Source organism: Archocentrus centrarchus, chromosome 16 (genome assembly GCF_007364275.1).
Source record: "Archocentrus centrarchus isolate MPI-CPG fArcCen1 chromosome 16, fArcCen1, whole genome shotgun sequence".
In the NCBI taxonomy this organism is placed as follows: Eukaryota; Metazoa; Chordata; class Actinopteri; order Cichliformes; family Cichlidae; genus Archocentrus; species Archocentrus centrarchus.
This window is the reverse complement of record NC_044361.1, coordinates 6,795,276-6,814,352: the sequence shown is the minus strand read 5'-3', so window position 1 is coordinate 6,814,352 and position 19,077 is coordinate 6,795,276. Positions and strand designations below refer to the sequence as shown.

General features: G+C 38.5%; 1 protein-coding gene across 1 annotated transcript in view; it reads left to right on the top strand.

The window, feature by feature from the left end:
- The window catches only part of plekhf2 (pleckstrin homology domain containing, family F (with FYVE domain) member 2), a 38,242-nt gene that overhangs the window by 11,413 nt on the left and 7,752 nt on the right, over positions 1-19,077 (top strand). The gene's annotated exons all lie outside the window — the stretch shown is intronic.

Here is a 19,077-nt window from a genome sequence, read left to right as displayed (position 1 = left end):
GTCTTCATCATCCATGACCAATCTGTGAAACCAGCTGAAATTCAAACATCGCAGAGTTGACAGCATAACCAGTATAACGAGTATTTTCTGTGTCAGACTGAATAATTCTGATTTAGTGTGAAGCAGAACGTGTTTTCTGTTTGCTCTTGGCTGTAATGGGCCAGCTTGACTGGAATCGGGGACGTAGAATTAGGTAGGAATATCAAATAACGTCCATTATGTCTCTGCCAATCACAGGGCATGAATAGCAAGGAACAGTAGGGAGATCAGTATACTGATCTCCGCACGTATAATAAGCACTATGATTTGTGATTTTTTTTTTTTTCTTTTTTCTTTTTTCTCTTCCATAATTGAGCAGCCCTAATTGGTGGTAAAAGAGGTTTGAGTTTTGTTTGTTTATTTGATTTGTTCTTCCAGAACTCCAAACTTTCTCTTGGAGTGAAATTTTTTTGTAATATGTTTAATGTCAACCTACTATAATGCTAATTGTGTGGCAGAGTCGAGCTGTGCTGGCCTCAGTGCATCTCTCCACAGAGTAAGTGACAGGAGAGACATTGAAAATGTTTACTTAAGTTTACTTAGCATTGGGGCTGCAACGATTCATCGATTAACTCGATTAAATCGATTCTAAAAATTTATCGACACAAATTTACTGTGTCGATGCTTCGTTTAGCGGCGCTCCTCACTAGCATTAGCAGCATTAGTGCTGACGTTTTTTTGTGGGTTTATTGGGGGCTGGCAAACCAACATAGAACTGCATTACCGCCACCTACTGGACTGGAGTGTGAATCACTCACGTATACACAATCACACATTCTAAAAAGCTCTCCGTCGCTGCGATGGATTTCCTTTAACACAGAGTGGATCATCACTAGAGTTGCCACCTGTCTCGTAAAATACAGAACCCCGTATGTTACGGGACTCCGTGGAATACGGCTCCGTAACATGCCGTGTTCCGTACTTTACGGGACGGGTGGCAACTGTCGCTGACATGCATTTCCACGCCTCCACTGCTCTCTGTGTGTGTTGTGCTCGCTGAGAATTTCAGCTGCTATTTTTGTCTTTACTTCAGCTGTAGCTACCAGAACTGGTTTGCTAGCGAGCGCGGGCCATTAGCACTAGCGATGGTTCGGTACCGGAAGGCCCGCCCCCCCAGGACCAAGGGGCTCCTTCAAAATATTTTTTATTCTTTAATCCCTTATTAGTGACTAAATATAGACCTGCAGTAGAAACGTATTTTCGAGAATGCTTGTGAATACAAAGCATTACACCATTACTCACACATGCGCCATGGCTCCCGCAGCCACTAGTTTTTCAAAATACTCATAGCAGGCAGCGGTTTTAACTGCGCAAGCGCAAAGAGGCGAAGCTGTGACGGTGAGCTCAAGTAGTGAAAAAGGAAACGTTTTTCCAGCATCCAAAACAGCAGCTTTTTCTTTTAGTAACCACCATTAAATCTGTGAAACAGCTGGAGGTCCTTCATCAAGCACCTGATCAGCAAGTGTTAAGGTGAAGAAAAGAGAACTTTGTAGCTGCTCCATTCACCGCTGTTTGTTCACATGGCGAGAAACTACATTACGGAAGTTAAAATATGCAGATAAACTGTTAATAAAAAAAAGTATTTCTTATCTGATTACTCGATTAATCGCTGGAATAATCGATAGAATACTCGATTACTAAAATAATCGTTTTATGCAGCCCTACTTAGCATTTAGCTGAGCAAGTGAACACTGAATCATGGGTAATTTTATTCACATTTGGCAAAGAATGATCTAGTCTACTTTAATGAGTGGATAGAAGTGGATGATATTATCCCAACAGGTAAAATAGTATTAAATTATATTGTTTGCTTGGTTCTTTATCCTTTTAAAACTTCTCTGTAGTTTCTTTGAGCTGTTTCTATATGCATAATACAGCTGAAAGAAGCAGTAGGATAGGACATACGACTAGTGGTCTGTTGTTGGAAAAGATAAAACCCAATATCACGGTCACAAAATAGAAGATTAATTACCTAACCATATCTTACCAAAAAAATAAATATGGTGGTTATAGTTGAACATTAGGGGATCTCACAGACCAATATTTTAAACACCAAGTTTTGACCTTTTAAAGTAGGTGGTGAAGGTGACACCTTAAATTTTCACAAACGGTCTTTATGCATACATAACCTGTGTAAATTAGATGACTGTGTTCCACAGTACATTGGGTGTGGGTGACTTAATCCAAAGTAAGCATGGGCAGGGATAACTTTTAGGCGCCTGTGTGGTCTTCAGAGCAGTATAAAGGTCTGGGATGCCAGTAGTATATTTTCTGATACATATGTAGTGTGTATTTTGAGGTAGAACAAAGGGTTGACATGGAAATACTGTTTTTGATAAATGTATACATTTTTAAGATGCAGTGTGTTTCAACATAATGTACTTGTCTGTGGTCTGTCATGCCACAAACAGTAGGTCTGCCACCAGATCTGGTACTGGAGCTACAATTTGAGAGGCTTGGTTCTAAAAGTAAGAAATTTTGGTCTGCAGCATTGGGGTTTTTTTTTCTAAAGACTTGAGTGCAAGAAAGGACACAAACGATTTCTGTAAAGTTTTATGACTGCTAGCCTTTTGATAGATTTCACCCAGTAACTCTTCTTGGGAATCCACAACACGTTTGAGCATGTATTTGACTCATCGGTTTGCTCGATTGCCTGGCTTGTGCACTATATCTGTTTGAGCCTGTATGTGTGGTAGATTAAACTTGCCTTGCTGCTGACTGTAAAGACAGAAGGGAGGTGTGATTAAATGATTTCCTTCCCATGTTGAAGCTTTCCCAGGCAAAATAAAAATCTCAGCAAAATAAAATACTGATAGTGCTGCTCTGTTACACACTAAACTCTCCATGCTTGCTCTGGACTAATGTTTTTATAATGATAAAATGTCCAGAGAGTATTTACTTTTATATCGCAGACTGAAACCCACTGAGGTGCTCCAATTCTGATGTTTGTCAACAATCATGGATTTTCTTACTAGGGATGCACCCACTGTGAAATCTGGTCAGTAGTTGATACCAAGCGATTTTAGTGTTTATTTCTTTGGTTTTTATTTTCCCCTTTTGTCCATCTGCACTCTTCAGTGTTTCAGTGCTCAACAAGGCCAATTGTGGCTATACTTACGTCTGATATATTGGTATGTCAATATTTCTTTCAGTTTTGATGCATTGGTATTAATGAGTTTGTCCATTTTTTTTTCTCTCATTTGTTCCCATGTGGTATTACTTTGGTGGTTTTGACCAAATATCGTTTGGAATGGTGGGGGGTTGTTTCCCTGGCTGTGCCTGCTTGCTGATTCTGATAGTGAACCGGTAAAATTCTCAGCCTTAGCCTGGCGCAGTGCTGGGTGATTAACCACTGGCTTGAACTCTGTAGAGTACAACGAACAATGAATTAGTTAGCTTAAACTTTTACTCTGAAAGTTTCCTTGTGGCTCCTGAAGTCTTGTATCTGCTGATGCCAGCACGTGACCTTAAAAGGGAAAGAGTCTTGTTTGGGTAGGCTTTTAATCACTCTGCTGGTCAACGTTTGAAGACAGCTGAGGTCACGGTCAGGCAAAGTGGAAATGACTGTTTAGATGAGTAACTTTTTTAAGTTCTGGGAGATAAAATGAAGACTGAAGCGTTGCATCTTTATGTAATTAGTGCTAATTGCTCCTGGTCTCTGGGAAATTTCTGGGAAATGTAGTTTTTCCTTTGCAAATATTTGTGTAATGTCTTCTTGGAACTTTTTTTTTCTGCCTTTGGAAGAGGGACTCTTGCCATAATGGGATCATTAAAACAATATCATTTAAGTGGTAATTATTAGCTTGACATTTATGAGTAAAAGAGTGTTGACTTTTTGGCAGAAACTGAAGTTTCAGTGTAGCTGACCTGTTATTTATCAGGTGGTTTGGCCTGTTATTACTCTCATTTTAACCCTGGACCTGTCTGACTCAGAATAGGGTGATTTTTAATTTTTTCCCCTCATGTCTCAGGCCTCTGGGGAACAGAGTGTTTATGGGACTGGAGGCAGTTGTGGTAACCTGAGGAAACTGTTTTCACTGTTCCTGCATATAAGTGAATTGCAATGGGATGAAAATATTGGCCTTTTCTGGTTTGGGTAGCCTTGAAGGGAAACCGTGTGTCATTTTCAGTTGCATGAAGTGAGAGAATTTGCTCTTAGATAGGACATGAAGCAGTTCCTTTTGGAAATGGAGAATAGCTCGTTCACAGTAGCTCAGCAAGTGAGAATTATCTTTACTATGGTGACGGCATCAACAGTTAAGGTGAGCTAGATTGATACTGTCACAGTAGGATGAGTTAATGTAGATGGGTAATTAGCATTGTCATACAGGTCATGGTAGTGGATGTTTTTTTTTTTTCCTTTTTTTCAAAAGTTTACAATAATAATAAGCATTACAGCTCTTCACCAATACACAATTTAGCATTATAGGAAGTGTTCTGAAAAGGAAAGCTGTGGCAATTGACCATAGGAGGATGGGTTAGGGCTGACTGAGCAAATAGTGGCCAAAAGTTTTTTACAAAGTTGATGTGATAATGAGTGAGGTTGGGGGTGAGGCTTTAATGCTTTCTGCTGTCTCTAATTTAACACAGACTAATTTGCACAAATGTTGAGATGTAAAAGGTGGGAAAATGATTTTTTTCTGCTCAAACAGGCCTTTGAAATAAATAATGTTCCTTTTTTTATTTTACTGAACTGAGCCCATTTCTCCTAACCCAGTAAGCCCAAGCCATCACATTCATTCTTGTTTTCCCAGGTTTTTGCCATATCTTAAGACCATCTTATAGTACCCTCCTGTTTTGCCTTTTCTGCTGGGGAAAACTCCCATAATTTGTGTGACCTGCAAACTTAATTATGAATAATAGATTTGTGTGTTTGTCAAATGTTACCCATGTTACCAGATTGTCTATAAAACATGGTCTATATACAAACCATGTATTATATACAATTTTAACACATCTGTCAATGCAACCTGGCAACGCACACTCTGGTTCAAAGTTGTGGTAATATCTGTACAGACAGGCAGACCGGACACAGACACTGAATGAGTTAGCTATCGTAGCCACTTTTACTGCAAAGACACAATAAACAGCAAACAGATAAATAATTAGGAGGCAAGTAATATGTGTGACCCAAATATGTGCAACAGACAGTTGCAGACTTTTGTGAACTTCCAGGTAACAAGTGAAACATTAAAGAATTAAAATCTTCAACTATTATAAATATTATTAAATTAGAAAATGGAAATTCTACAAAAATATTCAATATTACACATTTATTTAACAATGTGAGAAACTGAAGAAAAACAGAAGATAAAGTGCAGTTTTATATATGCATATTTACGCAGGCTCATCAGGTTTTTGTTTGTTTTTGGAGTGGGGCAGTGTATTCTTTCATACAGAGATGTGTAGCAAGAGCACAAAAAAGCGACTAAAATCTTTAATTTTATGAGCTAAAGACTAGAGGCACAGTTAAACTTTTTAAGAAAGGAAATGGCAGCAGAGTGATACAGTGGGGAAAAAAACCTGGGAAGTGTCCTTTAACTGATATTTATTCCAAAGTTTTTTAAGTATCAAACTTTTCGGCCTCAGTGAGCTTCAGTTGTGGCTTTAAACTTGTACTTATGGTGAGTTACAGTTAGCTAAAAAATATCCATAGAAACTTTTTTTCATGTAGCACAATGCACCTTTCTGACCGACAGACTAAACAAAAAAAGATAATCTGCAGGGTAGTTGATTAAAAATATTAATTTTAGTTCTAATATGTGCACTACTGTTCTCTGGAGAAGTTTACTACAGATCTAGATAATCTCTCTCATGATGTTCTATCTAGAACTTTCCCAAACCTGTTTATAACCTGGGATCCACTTAATTGAACTTGACTCAACCCTGTGTGCAGAGAAACTATGAATCATTTTCCAGTTAATGGGGAGGGATTGCTACTAGCCTGCAGGCAGAGCTTAATAAATAATTGATGCCAACTTACTGGAAGGCATAAAGTAATAACTGTGTTTCAAAAAAACAGTGTAGGTCAGCGTGATACTAGATTGATAAGGACTGTTGTTGACTTTACTAAGTGGGCAAAGTCTGTGTGTCATACTGTGATGAAGAAGATATTTTCGACTCCTCCCTTATTTCCCATGGGGCCACAGCGGATGCATCCAAATGTTTTGCCTTGACACAGATTTTATGCAAGATGCCCTTCCTAATGCAGCCCTCCTATTTAACCAACCAGCATTTGGAGTACACAAGCTTGTAACCCCTTGAGGCTGGGTTTGTGTCTCCTCCCAGAATCAAACCAGGGATCTTCCACATGTAAAAGTAATATGTTAACCACTACACTAACTGTAATGAATATTAAATAATTTTAGTGCTTTTTTTTAGAAGCATGCAATAAATACTTTTTGTTTATTGTGCTTACAAGCAGCAAATATCCAGTGTTCAGTAAGTGTGGCATAGCATTTGTTGTATAAAATCACAGTAAAAACCTGTTATTTAAATCCTGTTCCAGATTAGTTTACAGACAGGGATACTGATTCAGTTTTCATAGCTCTCACTACAGACCAGCCTCCAATCCTTTTATCTGATGGTCATTCTCACATGGCAGCTTTGTAATCCTTTGTAATGGCATGACAGGATGTTGTTGACACGTAGCAGCAGGGTGCCATGTTCAGGTCAGCAACAAGCCGATAAGGCCTGAAGGAGACTGTAATCAAGGAGCTGTCCTGTTACATTTCAGTCAGACTGGCTATATCTGAATGTATTACATGTGCTTGATATTTCATCAGGAACTACAAGAAAACATAATCTGTTACAGTGGAATAATATTCCAGAAAAACTTACTAGCAGTCACTCCTAGTAGTAGTCCATGAGTCACAACTGAAATATAACAGAAGTGGTGGTTATCGAGCGCAATAAAAGTTGCTTCAGATGTTCATTTTCCTCTCCGGATGACTTGCAACAACTTTAGTGATCGTTAAATCTTTCATGGAGCACCATTTTTCTTTTTTCAGCTAACATAATGAACATGGTAATTTTTTTGTTATTGTGAGCATGTAAATTCAGTGGATCAGTACAACCAAATGTAACACAGATCCAACAGTCTGGCTATAGAGTCACTGATAGCTGAAGATATAAAAGTTTTCTAGTCAGCTTGGAGTCCTGTTCAGTCTGAAGGCTGCATGCACAGTGTTGCAAAAGATTAGAGGTCACACGGACATCTGCTGGGAACGTCACCTCCACCCTTAAATAAAAAAAATTTTCCACACTCAGACAGAAGCGGGCCTTGCATGGTCCCATTTATGGAGGATATAAAACCATTTTTCCTTTGCAGAATAATTTGCAGGAGTTTTTTTTTTTTTATTATTATTGGGTCATTTTAGTCCATAAAATGTATCTATTAGAGTTTAAAAGTTAACACCAAGACATTTCATGTATTATCATGAATGACAAAAGTAAGATTTTTCACATTTAAGAAACTGAGACTAGCATCACCATTTAAGCCACATTTCTGCAAAGCAGAAAAACTAATTTTGTAGCTCAAGTTGGCTCTTAGTTTTAGAACAAATTAGCTTAAGTTTAGTGTGGTTTGAAAGGATGCATGTGACCTGAATTTGGAAGTACATGACACTTATTGTTTGAGGTGCTACACTCAGGGTATTGTGGCAGTCAGTGCTTCTGATTGTCCTCAGGTTTATTCAAACTGGGAATAATTTGGTTTTTGGTTCCCTTTGGATCAAGTTTATCTTTTTTTGTAATTGAATTTATGCATCCTGAGTCTGTGTAGGCTTTCCTCTGGTGAGTTTTGGTCCAACATTTTGGACCTATTGAACTCTGTTTCTCTCTTCACTTACATGTGGTTCAGTTTTGCAAAGAAGAAAGTTGGGTGAGGAAACTTGGAAATGTAATATCAGTATTATAATACTAAATGTAATACTAATACAAATTTTTTCTTACATTCAGTGCCATAACACTTTCTGTACTATCTGCTTTATATCATGTTTCTTACTTTTAAAACAAAGGCGCCTTTTGTATTATAATCAGTGCTAAAGAATATGTTTTGATGCTTTATAATTTGTAACAAGAGCAGCAGCTTACACGTAGAGTTGTAGAACAGAAAAAGACAAGAGTAACGGCACTGCCTCATCCTTGATGGCCTCTGCTCTCACATTCTCTCTTCTGGATAAATGGGTGCTCTTGTATCCGCGGTTGCTGTTTACAGTCTACAGAATCGCTCTTTCTCTCTTTGCTCCCCCGCCATCACCGTCGTCACTCTCTCCCTTTAGTGTCTGACTCATTACTGTCACTGCTTCCCTTTCTTCCCAGACTTCCCAGTGTGGTGTCCACTGGTGGTTTATTTGCAGGTCATAATAAAGTCTTGATAATGCAATGTCATCTTTTTGTAGATAACTCTTGTTACGCAAATATCTCAAATATCTTATTTGCAAACCAAAACCAAATTGCCCTAAAAGGCTGGCTGATTGAACTGCTCCTCTTCTCATTACCTCTGGCAATTACCCAAATTGGCATTCATGCTGTTACCTATGTACTTTTTGAGAGCATGTGCTATACTCATGAAGGAAAATCTCTATCTCTGATTCTGAAGTTCAAAGTTACCAAGTTCCATGTTATGTTTGCTCTAACCAAGAGCTTTACCTGCAGTAGAAACACTTCGGCATAGGTGGTAATTTATAATTAATCATATTTATTCAGCTTCCTTCAACTCCACCTACCAGTGGGCTTGCTCCACAATTTGAGAACCACATTTTAAGATTTTACCATCTAAAGCACAGAATTACTGACCTTTAGAAGGAAAAAGACGAGTTCTTTTGTACTGAACACAATAAAATGGGACTTAAAATGTAAGCTTTTTCAGGGTTTTGTCAAGCTTGTAACATCTTGTATCTCTTATAAAGGATAACTGTGACCAAGCATAATCTGTGCCTTTACCCCCCCCCCCCCCCCCCACACACACACACACACACTTGTTACAGAGAACAAAGTGCCCTGTTTTCTAAGGATTTTTAATTTTAATATTTATTTATTTATTGCTTTTTGGTGGAGGTTTAATGTTTTTGTGTGTTGGCAAGAAATGAACACAACTTGTAAACTGAGAGAGAGGTCAGTAGCCCTAATGAATTAATCATTGGGCTTATCTAAAGCCACTGCTGTTCCTGTAACCCTAGGTAGCACAGCCAGTCATCATTGACATTCAAAACACCAAAGTCCAGCTGAGCAACCAAAACTACCCATGGACAGCCCCATATATATATATATATATATTTAAAAAAAGTTGGAACGCTGTGATTTGCACTTAATTTTAAACACAGATTTATTTCAGAATAGTACACAGACAATAAGATACAAAGCTGAAACGTATTAACTTTATATTTTGTTTTTTACTGGGGGAAACACAAGACTGGAAGTCTGTAAAAAGAGTCCACAGGTAGAATTTGGGACAAACAAAATTTCTAATATTTTAGTTAAGATAGTGAAAGACCATTTGGGTAAATGATTAAACAATTTGGCTTCAGAGCAAGTGTAAAAGAGAGCCTTCTGGAAATCGGCACAACTAACTGAGCTCAAATGACCGCCTCTGAACTTGTCTGTTTCCCCTATAATTAGCAGCAATTTACATAGGAAATGCAAACTCATAAAACACATTTTCTGTTGGTTTCAGTGCTGTGAGTGTCTCTTAGAGATATTCAAACCTGTAACCTTGGCAGTATTCACGCCTTGGTCTGGCAGCTATAATGGTGTCAGAGTGGGTGATGCATTAAATAATTTGCTCTAACCTGGCTCAGTTTCGGCTCGGTCTCTCTGTCCATGGGAGCACAGATGGATGATTCATGTATTCATTTTCACAAATGAGAATCAGCATCTGGTAAAGTTTAGCTCCACAGAGGAAAACATCGGCACAAAGAGTTCAGTTCACCACTTTCCAGCTGGCTGATGAACCCAATCTCTTCCCAAGGGAAGCTGATACTAAATATCAACATAACAAAGATAAATAATTGCTTCTGGCTATGACGTTTATCTCTTTAAAAGCCACACCGGCGAATGAATGTCACTGAGCACATTTACTTTTATCCTTCATTATTAATCCCAGTATCCTTTGTTGTTAATTGATGTAAAGTACACTTATACAAAGGCATTTTAGAAATATTTTTGATTTGCTCTGGTATAAAAGGTCAGGTTTCTTCAGCTACATTAAAGCATCTGTCTGGCAGCAGGAGCACTCGTCTGTTAATTGTATTCCTGAAACAAATTACATAGTTTAATGCTGTAATGGGAAAGACATTGATCATTTCTTCTTTTAATTTCAAATCCTACAGAGATCAGACATAAATCCCACCCCCCCAGGAGTTGCTATTACTTTAAACACTTTTTAAAGGCTTAAAATAATTAGTTTTGTTTTAATATTATTTTTTAAATTAAAGCCTTTAAAATGACAAAGTTGTGAGCTAAAGATAAAGAAAAGAGAAAATGCATTAGATGAATCTCAAGCTGTTTGTGAGATGGTAAAATTTCACTTTATTGAAAATAACTGAAAATGAAATGTCTGGCCTCATTACATTTTTATTTGACCATACCATTAAACCGTCATGACTGATTATGCCCTCAGTTTTTTTTGTTTGCTCCCAGCTGTGTCTCTGTCTTCGCGCATGAAAGCTGTCATTTATCACCGCAGAGCAAAGAAAGCTCTTTCTTCTTCTTGTAGCATTTTCCGTGCATTTTTCAGTCTGTTTCATCCCACTCTGTCTCACTTTGATTACTGGGTTGGGAGCCTCCAGCCTGTATTTATGCCGCTATCTCTCTCCAGAGCCTTTTGCTCGTCGTGCCTTCAACTGTCTGCTGATGGGAGTTGGTCACCCAGTTGCCGTGACAGTGGGCAACGAGCCCTCGCTAACAGGGTTGACGTTTCAGCAACCCCTCTGTCCTCTCCAAGGCTTTTCAGCCGCAGTTCCTTCCCTCACTCAGGGTGATTAGTGTGCAGATCACTAGGGAGCCCGGCCCAGACTGCACTGGCATCTGCTGGCTAATTAGCATTGTTTCTTGCACTGTGGTTTTGTTTGGTTGTTTGTATTTTTTCTTTTTTTTTAAAGCTGGAAACCAGGAGTGCGATCACACCTAAACTTTGTTTTCCATATGTTACAGTTAGTTTAGTTATGCAGTTTGCTCAAGCACAGTCCACCCACTTGCCAACAAACAAGTGCCTAAGCAGAAGTTATAGTGTAGATATTGTGAGGAGCTTGTTTGTTTCAGACTTACAGAAAGTTTCAAGTAATGAAGTTTGGGAAGTTTTGAAGGGACTGTTCTTTGCCTGGTTTTGAAAATGTTAAAATTTCAAGAACATTTTAAGAAATGTTGGTCCTAGCCCCTCAAATGTGAAGATTTTTTTAACTTTGTTTTGTATGATTGTTAATGAAATGTCGTTAACAGTTTCTTCACTGAATCACTTTGATCCCTGAGAAACTTGCTAATATCTTCACACTAGACACTAAATGTGGAAAAACCAGTACTAAGAATAGCTCTCTGTGCTAAGATGACTATAATAGCTGCTGAAGCAGTTTAACATTTACACCTTTTGCGTGTACCATGTTGACCATCTTGGTTTAGCATTTTAGCTAAATGTTGACATCAAAGATATGGGAATGTTGTTTTGCTGCACACAAATTCTAATATTGTTCTCATGTCTCTGAGTGCTTTTTCATCATTCTGGTACTGACTCATTCTATTCAGTTCCATTCAGTTTTATTTATATAGCTCCAAATCACAACAAACAGTCACCTCAAGTGTTACATGTCCATGTAAACAGTTCATCTTTTAAAAGGCAAAAAAGGATGCATTTGGAGGTTACAGGGATTGTTGGTGGAGCAAATAATTTTGCTGCTTACACCCGAGACCCAAGTTCAAGTCATGGAATTTCAGTCATTGTGTTTATTTATTTTTTTAAACATCATGGTGCAGTAGTTAACACATCACCTTGCATCCAAAAGCTATCCCAGGAGATACAAACTCAACCTCAGGGGGCCACATGCTAGCATATTCCTAGTGCCTGTTGTCCCGAACCTGGATAAATGGGAGGGTTTTGTCAAGAAGAGTATCCTTCAACATGCGGATCCATATGCTGTGGTGACCAGTGTTAATTTTGACAGCAAGTTTTGATTTAGTTTTAGTTATAGTCTTTTGATGAAAATGTAATTTAGTTTTAGTCATAATTTAGTCATCTGAATAGTTTGTTTAGTTTTAGTCGATGAAATTATCGTAAGAATATAGTCGACTAAATCAACAGTCGATTTAGTCAACTAAAATATAAAGGGTGTAAAATGTAAATGCTTTTTCTTCAGTTCCCTTGAATTAGTCATTATACACACTTACACAAAATTAAACATTTATCAAAAGTTATGCAATATTATTAATAATATTAACATTAGCGTTTCACCTGCTTCCCACACACCTGATCATTAACATCACCTTACTAAGATAATACGAGCGTTTTACAGCAGGACACGCTCTGAAAGGTACAGGGCAGTGTTCAGGACTAAGATTAGGAAAGGCTAATCCACCGCGGTGTGGAGATTTTCTCTAAACACAAATGCTAAACTGGGAAAAACACTTTACCCTACATGACATTAAAATGCTTACCTTTGTATGGAGATCTGGGTGACTGGTTTGCAGATGTCGTTTAAGATTTGTCGTGTTTTTCGCCGAGATAGTCACCCCACATGGTTTACATGGGCGCACCGCATTATAAGGCATGTGCAAAGAGCAAATTTGCGCAGCTGTGCTTTTGATTGGATGTTTTCCTAACTTGTCCCGCCCTGTCACAAAATTAAATAAGTTCCGATTGAATTTCATCCCCGCCAAGCATTTTCGTCTCATTTTCATTAGTTGACAAAAGTGTCAATTTCGTTATTGTTTTTATCCTTTTAGGTACCATATTTTGCGGACCATAAGGCGCACCGCATTATAAGGCGCATTATCAATGAACGGGTCTATTTTCATACATAAGGCGCACCGGGTTATAAGGAACATGATAAAACATATGTAGAGCGAAACAAAAGTGTCAAGTAAGTTGAACTACTCATTAGGGCTGCACGATATATCGAAAAAATATCGTCATCGCGATATTGGCACGTGCGATAGGCATATCTAAAAAATGCGCGATAATTTCTAATTATTTAATGTATAAATCACGTCTTTCTTTATGTCCGCACTTTGACCAATCCCGCGCGACCTTAAATGTGAAGGTGCCGCGTCGCTATTGGCCAGAGCGAGCACATGCTCTCAGCGGCGCAGGGAGCACGTACACACACAGAAGGAAAACAAGCATGGCGGGAATTGAAGAGACGAGTCGAGACGAAAACAGAGAGCATTTGGGACGACTACGGTTTTTCCACACAGGATGAGTCACAGACACAAGTTCTTTGCAAGTCATGCCGAAAAATCGTGGCTATGTCAAGAGGAAACACGACAAACCTCCTTCAATACAACCACAAGGAACTTTACAACGTATATTTAACATCTAAAAACCCACAGCCTACTCCGGTAAAGTCAAGCAAACGAAAGGCAAGTTCACAAACTAACATAAATGATAGTTTTGTTTCTGCCGCTCCTTATGAGAAAGCAGAGCTCAGTGAAGTGGATTTTTATGCTAGCACTACTGACTTGTGGTCCAGTCGAACCACTGAGCCATACATGAGTTTTACCGTGCACTTTTTGACATGCAAATTTGAGCTCATTACACGCTGCCTATAAGTAGCATACTTCCCCGAGACACACACTGGTGAAAACATTGCTGCTGCCCTGCGGGATGTTTTGAACAACTGGAACTTGCCCAAACACAAACAAGTGGCCATCACAACAGATAACGGAGCGAACGTGGTGAAGGCTGCTGAGGTGCTTTGGCCATCGCCTGCATCTGGCAATTGGTAAGTGTTAAAGATAAAAAATTACTCTCAAGACATATAGCCCTAATGTACTATAACATTTAAATGAAAAACAAACAAACATGTGAACATGTTTGTTTATATGTTAAATAAATGCAACATTTGAAATGCATATTTGTTGTTGGTATACATTTTATAGATTTTTTTTTTTTCTTATTGGTCATGTATATTGCATTTTTAGGTAAAAAGAAAAAATATCGCGACAATATCGTTATCGCAATACTAGACCTCCATATCGCATATCGCACTAATTTCCAATATCGTGCAGCCCTACTACTCATTCACAATAACTCAGAATATTGTTCAGTTGTAACAAATACAGAAAAATAGACACATTTAAAATCATTCATCTTCCACAAATCCATCAAATTCCTCATCTTCCCTGTCTGAGTTGAACAGTTGGGCGATTTCGGCATCAAGCATGTCGGGTTCCCTCTCATCATTATCCGAGTCAGTCTAGTTGTTGTTACCGTTTTGTTTCAGTTGCGGCACACAACAACCATTTAATTGTTAATAAATGGGCAACTTTTGCTGGCAGTCTCTCGCCATCTTCATCAACGTCTTAACAGATGGAACAATATATTCTTTATTAATGAGGGTAAGAACAAGTCATTTCTTCATTTTATATATAAGCCCTTCATAAATCCTGTGCACCAGTGTATTTACTGACATAAGCAAAGAAAAAACATTTATTAAAAAAAAAAAGGAAATTCCCTTTTGACTCAACACCAGACACCTGAAAACTCCGCTGTCACCGTGTTTTGTGTACTTACAGCGCTCGTACTGCGTCCCTTCATACACTGGGGCGTCGCCCAGACCTCTCTTTGGCACCGAGGGGAACAGCACACAACCCCGGACCTCGATTCGTCCTTTAGCAACTTTTGAGACAGCCGACAGCGAGTTTTGTTGCACGAAAGTTGGCAGCAGTGCCGGCCGCCAATCGCCAGATTACGCACAAATATACGGGCCAGCATAGATTAAAATAGGCCAGAAACATGTAGAATAAAATCCATCATCATTTTCTGCGGTTTACTGCGTACGGTTTCCATTTTTGGAGCAATGCTTCCACTTCTTGTCGAATTTATCTCCGGCGGCTTTGGCTGCTTTCCACACCTGCTGCGCTGCACTCGCAGCTTGTTCCTGTCTAATATCGTCAGTAGAGTCATTTTGTGAATCGATGATGGACTGTTTTAGAGAATTCAAGGAGGCCTTTGAACTGATCCACCAGACCGGAGGTCATATCGCTGCAGACCACGCAATGGTGCAGCGGTGTGGATGCCTGTGGATGACGGCAGCGCTCAAATTACACAGACCGACAACATTTTCTATTTGAAAAGCATACACTGGGTGTTACCCTCCTGTCATACGCTTTGTACGATCTGGAAAATGTAGATATTTGTTAAGTGTCCCTTACCAACGTTGCACTAAAACATTTTGACAGATTTTTGAGCGCAGTGTACCACATAAAATTGGTTCAAGGTCAGTAAGCCCAACAAGAATTCATACATAAGGCGCACCGGATTATAAGGCGCACTGCTGATTTTTGAGAAAATTTAGGATTTTAAGTGTGCCTTTTAGCCCGGAAAATACAGTAGTTTTTATTTAGTTATCGTCATGAAAAAAAGGGTCGTTGACAAAAACTATGACGAAAATATTTCGTCAACAAAATTAACACTGGTAGGGACCCTTCGGGAAATAAGGGAGCAGCTGAAAGTAACTTCTGTTACTTTAAAAAACATTGCTTGGTTAGGGTTAGGCACTAAAGGCCACTGGTTTAGATTTAGAAAACTTCACTGGTTTTCATCTGTTGATTTTGTTTTGCACAGTTTTGCAGGTGTGAGACTTATGACAGCTGTTTGTAGGAGCATTTCATGAACTTCAAAGTCTGTTAGTGACCACTTATTTCCATATCCAGCAGACACAAAGTAAGTGATGTAACTTGAAGGTTAAATTTATACTCTTTTGACTTTGGTTCTAAGGCTTCTGTCTTCTGAGGGCAAATATCTGGCTCTGGAGCCTCAACACAATATAGATAACAAATGATAATGCTCATTAACTGGCCGTTCTGCTGTTGTTGGCAAACTCAACTGAATTTGTGTTATGCCTGCAGCAGATCATTAGTGAGGACTCCTGCTTCACAGCCAGATTGGAAAGAGGGTGATTGGAAAGCATCAGGAAAAAAATGCAGAACAAAATATAAGTGGTGTTCATAGCAGTGGGAAGGATTTAAAAATAAAATAAATAAAAAAAAAACAGGATACGCAAGTCAAGATCTGAAGATGAATGAACCCCAGCAGGCTTCGTCTCAGTAAATAAAGCTTAAGAATGAACTTTATCTCTCTGGTTTCACAGTATCCATGTTGCTTGTGTCTGCTTTCATGTCTGAACTATAGTGTGTATTTCATCTTATCTTTTTTGAGGACACGACTCTGCACTCAACCCCTCAGGCTCGCCAGAGAGTGCCAGCATCCTTTTATCTGTATCACCAGTGACCTTTGACCTCCCTCACTGCGCTTTCAGAAAAGCCAAAGGGGGACCCGTGAGCTGTGTTGTGCTGTTATCTGGGTCACAGCAGAGAAGAGAAACCTGGTGGTGTTTGGTATTGAGTCTCAATTGAATTCTCTCTTGAAAGCTTGAGGAATGGACCCATTCCAATTGTAACCTTTTCTTAGAAAGGACACAAGAAAAAATAAAACCGAGATAAAAGCGTACATAAAAATGTTGGTGAATGGTCAGGAACTTAGCTGACATGCAGACCTTGCCATCACTGGGAGGAAATAAAATAAGTCTTCAGCTATTGTTCTTTGCCTGTTTTTACCTCTGTCATGCAAAGTTTATTCCACGTTATGCTGTACAGGTTTTAACCCTTTAACACTGAGCGTATCGTCTCCGACACATTTGAAATATGTTTACATACGCCCACACCTCCACTGTGCTCTACACTGTGTGTGTGTGTGTGTGTGTGTGTGTGTGTGTGTGTGTGTGTGTGTGTGTGTGTGTGGTGTGTGTGGTGACTGTACGTGACCATACGCATCAACGGGGATGTTACTGAACAGAGTTAGTTGATTTTATAGTAATGTTCAGATACAAAGATAGAAGCTTTTGGATTTATCCATCTTAGAATAATTTTTTTTTCACTCACTCACTGACATATTAGTCTTGTGGGCATCTTGTGGACCTCTGATTGCACCACTCGGTATACCCGACCCGACGTGGAAAAATCAGTGTGACTCCAGCTTGTCAGTCTGCTGAACCACTACCGCACCAGAATCAAACAGGCTCTACTCCACAGATTCCTCATTTATAAAGTGCTCTCTAAACTCAAACATTACAGCTGACAGGTGGATTTTCCCATTTCAGTGCAGCTGGCCAACAATGAAGAGCCACGTACTGCTAAAGAGACAAAGAGTGAAAGTGGACAGTGCATCTTTGGTTTTATAACATAAAACTCATTGCTGCAGCCACGGGCAGTACAAATTAACCCTCTTAGCCTGCTTTTTAGTTTCCTTGTTTTCCACTGAGTTATCAGTTCTGTCATTAGTTAGCTAACATAAATGAATATAAGTCTATTAGCGGCAACCAGCCAACCCAGTGACATCACATTCTGTATTTGCAGAAGATGGCACTACACATACTCTAAAAACTTTAACTTTAAACACTTAAATCTATGACAGTTTTTACAGCAGGGCTCTCTCTCTCTCTCTCTCTCTCTATCTATCTATCTATCTATCTATCTATCTATATATCTATCTATATATCTATATATATATATATATATATATATATATATATATAAAAATCAAATATAAAATATAAATAAAATTTTCAGGACTCAGCCTACTCCACCCTGTCTGAACTTTTTCTTCATCTATTTAAACTCATCACTCTGTTTTATCTGTTTTCTGGTATTTCTCAATGCACTATGGGTAAACTTTTAAAGATTTATCACCATGCAGGCTAGATGGCTTGTTTTTACCTACATTTTGATAACAAGCTAAACTTCTGTAGGCTAAATGATTCATTGTTGTGTATGAAAAGGTTTCCTAAACATTCATATATCAGTATGTATGTGATTTATGAGCTTTATTTTATCAGCTTCTGCAGTGGTAATATTCAGTGGGTTGTTTATTACATCTAATGGTATGCGATCATCAGAAGTCATGAGAAATAAATTGGATATTCAGTATTTATTGCTGTCAGATAAAGTGTGACTGATCTGTGTGTTTAATTTGTTTGTGAATGAGGTGCTATCTCTTGTACAAGATGAAGCCATGGGAGTTATGTGATTTGTATTTGAAACAGCAAATGTCACTGCCAATCTAAAAACCCATGTGCAAAGATTATATGTTTCTAACCAGTGTGATCATTGGATTGCTACTTGAAGTCACATTTTACATCATTGACAAGCTCCAGTCTTAAGCACACACAGATTGAGCGTAAAATCAGATCATGTTGCACTCAGCCAACATGTGACAAATGAGTTACAACAAGGGAAAGAGGAAGAGAGATTCATTGTACCTGTTCATTAGAAAGAAAAACAGGCATTGGTGGGAATTTTATTACTACAAACACAGTTATACAAATTTAAATAAGGACCAGGTCGAGACAGATTGTTTTAATGGTTTATAGTTACAGCATTATACTTTCAGTTATCAGAACGAATAATCAGTTTATGGTATGGTAATACAAACTGAAAGTTAAACACGGAAAAACCCTAGTACCACCATGTTTTCAAAATCTTAAACTGAGATAGACGAAGTGGGGAAAATCAGAATTGTGAAAACGTGGTGAAGGAACTGTTATGGTTACCGATGGGTGTAATCAGACAGTTTCTGATTAAAATTACCTTTAAAAAAGAGACCTGAGATCTCAATTACAAGCAAAGAATGATTGCAAATTGCAAGAAAAAAAGCACATATGTGATCATGACTTAGATATGTGAAGCTGATCTAAGGGAACAATGTGGAGTACTGCACTTGAGGCTGGATTTAGTTAAAAAGAAAAAAAAAGTTAAACGAGAGAGAATCAAATAGTTGATGGTGAAGATGAGGAAATGCAGTTCTGTGATGAAGCTACTTAAATAGTACAG